Consider the following 10000-nt stretch of genomic DNA (forward strand, 5'->3'; position numbering starts at 1 on the left):
TAAACTAGCTTAGGTTAGGTTAGGTAAGGTTAGGTTAGGTTAGGTTAGGTTAGGTTAGGTTAGGTTAGGTTAGGTTAGGTTTGGTTAGGTTAGGTTAGGTTAGGTTAGGTTAGGTCAGGTTAGGTTTATGTAAGGTTAGGTTGGGTTTAGTTGGCGAACGAACGTCGTCGACGAGAGCGCCGTTTAAAGCGAGACATCGCCGTTTCGGCCGTCGACGACGCACGAGAGGGCCGCTTAGAGCGCGACACGTGGCCCGCCTGGCGAGCTAAATCGTCGTGCATCGTGCACTTCACGTCCGACTCTCGCCGGTTCGGCGGCGTGCGTATTATGACGATATTATGTTATCGACATGTCAACGGTATATGATATCTATCATAATAATATATGTTGGATGAAAAATAATGAAAAATTATTTTAACATCAAATTTTACCGCTAGAACTCGCCCTCGCGCTTTACTTACCTATTCCTATGTTGAACGTCGAAATGAAGACAATGAAATATTCTTTCAGGTGAGGCGTATCGGGCGCATTTAAAATGATCAGTGACACGCTCGTTGATCACGTTTATGCCCTATAACGATATGATATTGATATTTTTTTATGGTATTCATCATAATAATAAATGATGTATGAAAAAAAAAATTGGTTAGTTTAGGTTAGGTTAGGTCACGTTAGGTATGATTAGGTTAGGTTAGGTTAGTTTTTGTTTAGGATAGGTTAGGTTAGTTTTTGTTTAGGTTAGGTTTGTTTTTGTTTAGGTTAGTTTTTGCTTAGGTTAGGTTAGTTTTTGTTTAGGTTAGTTTAGGTTAGGTTAGGTTAGTTTAAGTTAGGTTAGGTTAGTTTTTGTTTAGGTTAGGTTAGGTTAGTTTTTGTTTAGGTAAGGTTAGGTAAGGTTAGATTAGGTAAGGTTAGGTTAGGTTTAGTTTAGGTTAGGTTGTGTTAGGTTAGGTAAGGTTATGTTAGGTTATGTTAGGTTAGGTTAGGTGAGGTGAGGTTAGGTCAGGTCAGCGAACGGACGTAGTCGACGAGAGCGCAGCTTTTAGCGAGACATGGGCCCTCCTGGCTAGCTAAATCTGCGTCCCTCCGGCATGTCAAGTAGACGATGCCGGCGGGACGCAGATTTAGCTAGCCAGGAGGGCCCATGGCTCGCTTAAAGCGGCGCTCTCGTCGACTACGTTCGATCGCTAACCTGACCCAACCTCACCTCACCTAACCTAACCTAACATAACCTAACATAACCTTACCTTACCTAACACAACCTAACCTAAACTAAACCTAACCTAACCTAACCTTACCTAATCTAACCTTACCTAACCTAACCTAAACAAAAACTAACCTAACCTAAACTAACCTAATCTAACCTAAACTAACCTAACCTAACCTAACCTAACCTAACCTAACCTAACCTAACCTAACCTAACATAATATTACCTAATTTTTTTTTTCATACATCATATCTTATCATGATGGAAAAAAAAATTAGAAATTTAAAAAAAAAAAATTAACCAAACAAATTACCAAAATATATATTCGCAATTCGCAATTCGAAATTTCAAATGAAAGATTAAACCTAAAGAGAATCGTCAATTTTGCCTTTTGTAGTGATATTTCGGTCACGCGGTCGGTAGTACGGCGCTTTATCAATACTATGCTACATTTTGTTTGGCACTCTTGACGGTTTGCGAACGAAGTACGAGACCGCGGCTTAAAGCGAGACATGCATCGACGACGCACGAGAGCGCGACACGTGGCCCGCCTGGCGAGCTAAATCGTCGTGCATCGTGCACTTCACGTCCGCCTCTCGCCGGTTCGGCGGCGTGCGTATTATGACGATAATATGTTATCGATATATGATATCTATCATAATATTGTATGATGGATGAAAAAAAAATGTTTTTTTTTTTTCAATTTAAATTAGATAGGGTTTAGGTTAGATAAGGTTAGGTGAGGTTTATTTAAATTTTTTTTATTTCTGCTTTTATTGAATTCCTTGGTTTTTCGTACGAGGGTTATTACTTCACTATTACATTGTTCATATTTCATTTACATTATTAACAGTACGGCGCTTTATCAATACTATGCTACATTTTGTTTGGCACTCTTGACGGTTTGCGAACGAAGTACGAGACCGCGGCTTAAAGCGAGACATGCATCGACGACGCACGAGAGCGCGACACGTGGCCCGCCTGGCGAGCTAAATCGTCGTGCATCGTGCACTTCACGTCCGCCTCTCGCCGGTTCGGCGGCGTGCGTATTATGACGATAATATGTTATCGATATATGATATCTATCATAATATTGTATGATGGATGAAAAAAAAATGTTTTTTTTTTTTCAATTTAAATTAGATAGGGTTTAGGTTAGATAAGGTTAGGTGAGGTTTATTTAAATTTTTTTTATTTCTGCTTTTATTGAATTCCTTGGTTTTTCGTACGAGGGTTATTACTTCACTATTACATTGTTCATATTTCATTTACATTATTAACAGTACGGCGCTTTATCAATACTATGCTACATTTTGTTTGGCACTCTTGACGGTTTGCGAACGAAGTACGAGACCGCGGCTTAAAGCGAGACATGCATCGACGACGCACGAGAGCGCGACACGTGGCCCGCCTGGCGAGCTAAATCGTCGTGCATCGTGCACTTCACGTCCGCCTCTCGCCGGTTCGGCGGCGTGCGTATTATGACGATAATATGTTATCGATATATGATATCTATCATAATATTGTATGATGGATGAAAAAAAAATGTTTTTTTTTTTTCAATTTAAATTAGATAGGGTTTAGGTTAGATAAGGTTAGGTGAGGTTTATTTAAATTTTTTTTATTTCTGCTTTTATTGAATTCCTTGGTTTTTCGTACGAGGGTTATTACTTCACTATTACATTGTTCATATTTCATTTACATTATTAACAGTACGGCGCTTTATCAATACTATGCTACATTTTGTTTGGCACTCTTGACGGTTTGCGAACGAAGTACGAGACCGCGGCTTAAAGCGAGACATGCATCGACGACGCACGAGAGCGCGACACGTGGCCCGCCTGGCGAGCTAAATCGTCGTGCATCGTGCACTTCACGTCCGCCTCTCGCCGGTTCGGCGGCGTGCGTATTATGACGATAATATGTTATCGATATATGATATCTATCATAATATTGTATGATGGATGAAAAAAAAATGTTTTTTTTTTTTCAATTTAAATTAGATAGGGTTTAGGTTAGATAAGGTTAGGTGAGGTTTATTTAAATTTTTTTTATTTCTGCTTTTATTGAATTCCTTGGTTTTTCGTACGAGGGTTATTACTTCACTATTACATTGTTCATATTTCATTTACATTATTAACAGTACGGCGCTTTATCAATACTATGCTACATTTTGTTTGGCACTCTTGACGGTTTGCGAACGAAGTACGAGACCGCGGCTTAAAGCGAGACATGCATCGACGACGCACGAGAGCGCGACACGTGGCCCGCCTGGCGAGCTAAATCGTCGTGCATCGTGCACTTCACGTCCGCCTCTCGCCGGTTCGGCGGCGTGCGTATTATGACGATAATATGTTATCGATATATGATATCTATCATAATATTGTATGATGGATGAAAAAAAAATGTTTTTTTTTTTTCAATTTAAATTAGATAGGGTTTAGGTTAGATAAGGTTAGGTGAGGTTTATTTAAATTTTTTTTATTTCTGCTTTTATTGAATTCCTTGGTTTTTCGTACGAGGGTTATTACTTCACTATTACATTGTTCATATTTCATTTACATTATTAACAGTACGGCGCTTTATCAATACTATGCTACATTTTGTTTGGCACTCTTGACGGTTTGCGAACGAAGTACGAGACCGCGGCTTAAAGCGAGACATGCATCGACGACGCACGAGAGCGCGACACGTGGCCCGCCTGGCGAGCTAAATCGTCGTGCATCGTGCACTTCACGTCCGACTCTCGCCGGTTCGGCGGCGTGCGTATTATGACGATAATATGGTTAGGTTAGGTCAGGTTAGGTTTATGTAAGGTTAGGTTGGGTTAAGTTGGCGAACGAACGTCGTCGACGAGAGCGCCGTTTAAAGCGAGACATCCTTCGACGACGAGGTCGCTGCTTCGGCCGTCGACGACGGACGAGAGCGCCGCTTAAAGCGTGACACGGGCCCGCCTGGCCAGCTAAATCTGAGTCCCGCCGGCATCGTGCACTTCACACGTCCCACTCTCGCCGGTTCGTGCGTATTTAAACGACATTATATTATCGTTATGTCAATGGTATATTATACCTATCATAATAATGTATGATGAATGAAAAGAAATGAAAAATTATTTCAACATCAAATTATACCGCTAGAACTAGACAATGAAATTATCTTACGATTACGTTCATGCCTTATGACGATATAATATTGATATTTCATAATAATATAATATGATGGATGTAAAAAAAAAGATTTTTTTTTTTTTATTTTAATTAGCTTAGGTTAGGTTAGGTAAGGTTAGGTAAGGTTTATTTTAATTTTTTTTTTTTTTTTTTTTTTTTTTTAATTCTTCGTTATATATATATAATGTTAATAATATGATGGATGTAAAAAAAAAGATTTTTTTTTTTTTTATTTAAATTAGCTTAGGTTAGGTTAGGTAAGGTTAGGTTAGGTTAGGTTAGTTTTTGTGTTTGGGTTAGGTTAGGTTAGTTTAGGTTAGGTTAGGTCTGCGAACGAACGTCGTCGACGAGAGCGCCGTTTAAAGCGAGACATCGCCGTTTCGGCCGTCGACGACGCACGAGAGGGCCGCTTAGAGCGCGACACGTGGCCCGCCTGGCGAGCTTAATCGTCGTGCATCGTGCACTTCACGTCCGACTCTCGCCGCGTTCGGCGGCGTGCGTATTATGACGATATTATGTTATCGACATGTCAACGGTATATGATATCTATCATAATAATATATGTTGGATGAAAAATTATTTTAACATCAAATTTTACCGCTAGAACTCGCCCTCGCGCTTTACTTACCTATTCCTATGTTGAACGTCGAAATGAAGACAATGAAATATTCTTTCAGGTGAGGCGTATCGGGCGCATTTAAAATGATCAGTGACACGCTCGTTGATCACGTTTATGCCCTATAACGATATGATATTGATATTTTTTTATGGTATTCATCATAATAATAAATGATGTATGAAAAAAAAAATTGGTTAGTTTAGGTTAGGTTAGGTCACGTTAGGTATGATTAGGTTAGGTTAGGTTAGTTTTTGTTTAGGATAGGTTAGGTTAGTTTTTGTTTAGGTTAGGTTTGTTTTTGTTTAGGTTAGTTTTTGCTTAGGTTAGGTTAGTTTTTGTTTAGGTTAGTTTAGGTTAGGTTAGGTTAGTTTAAGTTAGGTTAGGTTAGTTTTTGTTTAGGTTAGGTTAGGTTAGTTTTTGTTTAGGTAAGGTTAGGTAAGGTTAGATTAGGTAAGGTTAGGTTAGGTTTAGTTTAGGTTAGGTTGTGTTAGGTTAGGTAAGGTTATGTTAGGTTATGTTAGGTTAGGTTAGGTGAGGTGAGGTTAGGTCAGGTCAGCGAACGGACGTAGTCGACGAGAGCGCAGCTTTTAGCGAGACATGGGCCCTCCTGGCTAGCTAAATCTGCGTCCCTCCGGCATGTCAAGTAGACGATGCCGGCGGGACGCAGATTTAGCTAGCCAGGAGGGCCCATGGCTCGCTTAAAGCGGCGCTCTCGTCGACTACGTTCTTTCGCTAACCTGACCTAACCTCACCTCACCTAACCTAACCTAACATAACCTAACATAACCTTACCTTACCTAACACAACCTAACCTAAGCTAAACCTAACCTAACCTTACCTAATCTAACCTTACCTAACCTAACCTAAACAAAAACTAACCTAACCTCAACTAACCTAATCTAACCTAAACTAACCTAACCTAACCTAACCTAACCTAACCTAACCTAACATAATATAACCTAATTTTTTTTTTCATACATCATATCTTATCATGATGGAAAAAAAAATTAGAAATTTAAAAAAAAAAATTTAACCAAACAAATTACCAAAATATATATTCGCAATTCGCAATTTGAAATTTCAAATGAAAGATTAAACCTAAAGAGAATCGTCAATTTCGCCTTTTGTAGTGATATTTCGGTCACGCGGTCGGTAGTGCGGCGCTTTATCAATGCTATGCTACATTTTGTTTGGCACTCTTGACGGTTTGCGAACGAAGTACGAGACCGAGACGAGACCGTACGAGACGAAGTACGAGACCGCGTCCGCCTGGCAAGCTATATTTGCGTCGTATCGGCATTTCAGCCCACCCTCGACCGTTCGGTGGCGAGCGTAATATAACGTTCTCATAATGATATTTATTTCAATGGTTTTATATCATTCATAATGATGGATGAAAAAAAAAAAAAAAAAAAAAAAAATTGAAATTAAAAAAAAAAAATTATCCAAATTACCAAAATATATATTCGCAATTCGCAATTCGAAATTTCAAATGAAAGATTAAACCTAAAGAGAATCGTCACCTTCGCCTTTTGTAGTGTTATTTCGGTTACGCGGCCGGTAGTGCGCCGCGTTTACACTATAATGTGTGAGGGAAAATGTACGCAGGAGAGAACTGTACGATAAAATAATGGCGACGGATTATTGCGCTACCCAACATTGCCGTGTCCGTATTCGTTGTTGTTGTCGTCTGGGTCTCTCCCCTCATCCATCGTATAGCAGTGGGTTGTCGTCTTTGACAAGACTTCCTTCACGGCGTTCGCAAACTGCGGCGGCCATTCGGCCGCGTCGGCGGTACATTTGCGAGACGAGACACTCACCCGGCGTGCGATTATATTTCGTCGCCGCGGCCTATGCGATCGCATCACTCTGGAGTTCCGCGCTAGCAGAATCATCCTGTCGAGTGACGGCGGACGGCGTTTCAGCCTCCGTCGCTCCGTTTACCGCGCCGACGGCGTGCGTTTTCGGTGTGCACGTTTTACGATGGGAAATTGAGAAACGCGGAGCACGATCTCGTGCTCTGTGCGTATGTATGCATACAATCCGTTGTATCTCGTGCGTCGGCACGTTAAAAATCGAAAGAGAGAGCCAGCGTCGCCCGCCGGGTGACTCCGGTGCGCGTTCGCGTGTGACGTGTGGATCGCGGGTGTCGGCGCGCCCAGTGCGCGCGCGCCCGCGGCCTCGCAGAGCAGCTCCCTGGTTGATCCTGCCAGTAATCATATGCTTGTCTCAAAGACTAAGCCATGCAAGTCTCAGTATGAGCCTAATTAAGGTGAAACCGCGAATGGCTCAATATATCAGTTTTGGTTCCTTAGATCGTACACAGTTACTTGGATAACTGTGGCAATTCTAGAGCTAATACATGCAAACGTAATTCTGAACGGGAACGTGAGGAATGCTTTTATTAGATCAAAAACCAATCGGCGGTCGGCGCTCGCGTCGTCCGTCGCTCTTCGAGATGACTCTAGATAACTTTGAGCTGATCGCACGGTCTAGCACCGGCGACGCATCTTTCAAATGTCTGCCTTATCAACTGTCGATGGTAGTTTATGCGACTACCATGGTTGTCACGGGTAACGGGGAATCAGGGTTCGATTCCGGAGAGGGAGCCTGAGAAACGGCTACCACATCCACGGAAGGCAGCAGGCGCGCAAATTACCCACTCCCGGCACGGGGAGGTAGTGACGAAAAATAACGATACGGGACTCGTCCGAGGCCTCGTGATCGGAATGATTACACTTTAAATCCTTTAACGAGGATCCATTGGAGGGCAAGTCTGGTGCCAGCAGCCGCGGTAATTCCAGCTCCAATAGCATATACTAAAGTTGTTGCGGTTAAAAAGCTCGTAGTTGAAATTGTGTCCTGCGGTGTCGGTCTACCGACTGCGGTACGACAGGCACGTCTGCGGGGCTTCTCGCCGGTGCGTCCTTCGCCATCCGGCGTCGGTCGGCCGCAAGGTCGGCCGTTCGCCGAGGCGGGCCGTCGCGGCTGTTTACTTTGAACAAATTAGAGTGCTCAAAGCGGGCTAAGTTTTGCCTGAATATTGTACGCATGGAATAATAGAATAGGACCTCGGTTCTGTTTTGTTGGCTTTCTGATACCAGAGGTAATGATTAATAGGGACAACTGGGGGCATTCGTATTGCGACGTTAGAGGTGAAATTCTTGGATCGTCGCAAGACGGACTAAAGCGAAAGCATTTGCCAAAGGTGTTTTCATTAATCAAGAACGAAAGTTAGAGGTTCGAAGGCGATTAGATACCGCTGTAGTTCTAACCATAAATGATGCCAGCCAGCGATCCGCCGAAGTTTCATTATTTTAACCCGGTGGGCAGCTCCCGGGAAACCAAAGCTTTCGGGCTCCGGGGGGAGTATGGTTGCAAAGCTGAAACTTAAAGGAATTGACGGAAGGGCACCACCAGGAGTGGAGCCTGCGGCTTAATTCGACTCAACACGGGAAAACTCACCAGGCCCGGACACTGGAAGGATTGACGGATTAACAGCTCTTTCTCGATTCGGTGGGTGGTGGTGCATGGCCGCTCTTAGTTGGTGGAGCGATTTGTCAGGTTAATTCCGGTAACGAACGTAACTCTAGCCTATTAAATAGACGTACAACCGGTATCACGAGGGTCCGCGCGCGTCCGTGTCCTTTGGCGTTCTGCGTCGGAGGCGCGGGCGCGTCGCGGTCTTCACTACCGGCGTACAATGAAAATCTTCTTAGAGGGACCGGCGGTATATATAGCCGCACGAGATTGAGCAATAGCAGGTCTGTGATGCCCTTAGATGTCCTGGGCCGCACGCGCGCTACACTGAAGGGATCAGCGTGTCCTCCTTGGCTTAACGGCCCGGGTAACCCGATGAAACCCCTTCGTGATAGGGATTGGGGTTTGCAATTCTCCCCCATGAACGAGGAATTCCTAGTAAAAGCGAGTCACCAGCTCGCGTTGATTGCGTCCCTGCCCTTTGTACACACCGCCCGTCGCTACTACCGATGGATGATTTGGTGAGGTCTTCGGACTGGCGCGCGGAAGCTCCTCGTGGGCCTCTGACGCGCCGGAAAGTTTGACCGAATTTGATCATTTAGAGGAAGTAAAAGTCGTAACAAGGTTTCCGTAGGTGAACCTGCGGAAGGATCATTTCCTGTGCGAAACGAACATGTGCGCGTGTACGCGTAACGTGTAATTTTTTTTTTTTATATAAATTTATTTTGCACATCTCGCATGTGCATTATGAAATATATAATATGCCGAAAACGAAACAATATAACAACAACAATATGTAATCACTAGATTACCCTGAACGGCGGATCACTCGGCTCGTGGGTCGATGAAGAACGCAGCTAAATGCGCGTCAGAGTGTGAACTGCAGGACACATGAGCATCGACATTTCGAACGCACATTGCGGTCCGAGCAAGACGTAGTTTGTCGACGGACCACTCCTGTTTGAGGGTCGCGTACACCAGAAACACCAGACTGCGAACGGTCATATAACACACACACACACTTGTGTGTGTGTGTGTGTGGCTGTTCGCGAGCAGTTGCCGGCGTCGCCAGGTCGGCGGGGGGGGGGGATAGGTCGCGTGCACACGCACGCCTCCGCCACCCACCCGTCCTTCCGGGCGTCCGGTCAAATATTTATCGACGCCTGTTGTCGGGCGCGCCCTGTGCGAATGTAGCGCCTCAGTGCGCTCGCATCGGGCGCTCGCTTCGCGCGCACGCACTGGAACGTGGCGTGAGCGCGGTGACTTGCAAAAGCCGCTGCGCACACACGCACACAACCCGTAAAAGGCGTCGCCGCGCGTGAGTCTGAGCGCTCGCATGCGTCATTTTGCACGCAAACTGTTTGTCGACCTCAAATCAGGAGAGATCACCCGCCGAACTTAAGCATATCAGTAAGCGGAGGAAAAGAAACTAACGAGGATTCCCCGAGTAGCGGCGAGCGAAACGGGAAGAGCCCAGCGCTGAATCCTGCGGCCCCGGCGGGCCGCCGGGAAATGTAGCGTTCGGGAGG

General features: G+C 44.3%; 3 non-coding genes across 3 annotated transcripts in view; all 3 read left to right on the forward strand.

The window, feature by feature from the left end:
• Positions 1–7184: 7184 nt before the first annotated feature.
• On the forward strand, positions 7185–9128 carry LOC147079307 (small subunit ribosomal RNA). Its single transcript, XR_015071707.1, has one exon. It is a non-coding gene; the product is annotated as a small subunit ribosomal RNA (ribosomal RNA).
• A 152-nt stretch (positions 9129–9280) lies between these two features.
• Positions 9281–9442, forward strand: LOC147079308 (5.8S ribosomal RNA). The gene has a single exon (XR_015071674.1). It is a non-coding gene; the product is annotated as a 5.8S ribosomal RNA (ribosomal RNA).
• Positions 9443–9836: 394 nt separating this feature from the next.
• The window catches only part of LOC147079309 (large subunit ribosomal RNA), a 4110-nt gene continuing 3946 nt past the window's right edge, over positions 9837–10000 (forward strand). Inside the window, exon 1 of the ribosomal RNA XR_015071726.1 lies at positions 9837–10000. This exon is cut by the window's right edge and continues 3946 nt beyond it. This is a non-coding gene — a ribosomal RNA (large subunit ribosomal RNA).

The sequence above is a fragment of the Rhyacophila brunnea genome, unplaced genomic scaffold, assembly GCF_057557595.1.
Source record: "Rhyacophila brunnea isolate RB1 unplaced genomic scaffold, BYU_Rbru_1.0 scaffold_10, whole genome shotgun sequence".
In the NCBI taxonomy this organism is placed as follows: domain Eukaryota; kingdom Metazoa; phylum Arthropoda; class Insecta; order Trichoptera; family Rhyacophilidae; genus Rhyacophila; species Rhyacophila brunnea.